This window comes from Frankliniella occidentalis, unplaced genomic scaffold (assembly GCF_000697945.3).
Source record: "Frankliniella occidentalis isolate FOCC.00 unplaced genomic scaffold, Focc_3.1 Scaffold2, whole genome shotgun sequence".
NCBI lineage: Eukaryota > Metazoa > Arthropoda > Insecta > Thysanoptera > Thripidae > Frankliniella > Frankliniella occidentalis.
Genome location: NW_026267132.1, coordinates 144,375 through 145,213, shown reverse-complemented (window position 1 = coordinate 145,213; position 839 = coordinate 144,375).

The window sequence follows — 839 nt, the reverse complement described above, 5'->3', positions numbered from 1 at the left end:
TAGGAAATGAAGGTTCCACTCGCCTTGACCATCACCATATTATAGGAGGTCGAAAACTACATTTACCCGTTTATATGCAAAAAATCAATTTGAAAACTATAAACCCCTCTTAGAGTAGAAAAATAAAGGTGTGATGGGTCCACAAGTGGGTGGGCGGGACTCGACTTGCAGCCACGTCCTCGCCGTGGGTCCTGGGGATCCCTGAATGTGAGCGACTAAGTGACCCACATTCAGGGTGAGCTAAGAGCTGCAACTGTCGCTCAGATCAGAGAATCATATGAATTTAGCCGCGTAACGTACCCTGACCAGAGGACCGCAGGTGTGAGGGTGGGGGTGTAGGGGGTGGGTGGTAACCTGGATGGTAGTGGGTGGGGATTGGGATGGGTAGACTCACTAATATTGCTCTATAACGTACATTTTATACGGATTTTTAAGGTTTTTTGACAAATCAAGCGTATTCTTGCCTTTTGGGTGCCCTTACAGATCGGAAGTGGCTCGGTGATAACTCGTTAGGCTTCCCCCGTGACATGGAGAGGTGACCAGCATGTAACATACCTGAAACGAACCTTCAAACATGGATTTTTGGCGCGGAAACTGGTGGAAACCGGCAGTGTATTGTGGGTTGCCTAAGCTGAGGCAAAACGGCCATGTAGGCACCCTTAAACTATATCCGAAAATTTAAAAAAAAAAAAAATTGCCGGTCTTTTGGGAGGACGGGCATCATTTTACCGTGTTTCAAAATTGGAAAAGTGATCCACACCCCCCGATGACCGGGCCTACTGTATGATGGCGGATGCCGGATGCTGTAGCAAGGCAGAGTAGCTGCAGCCAGGAAACAA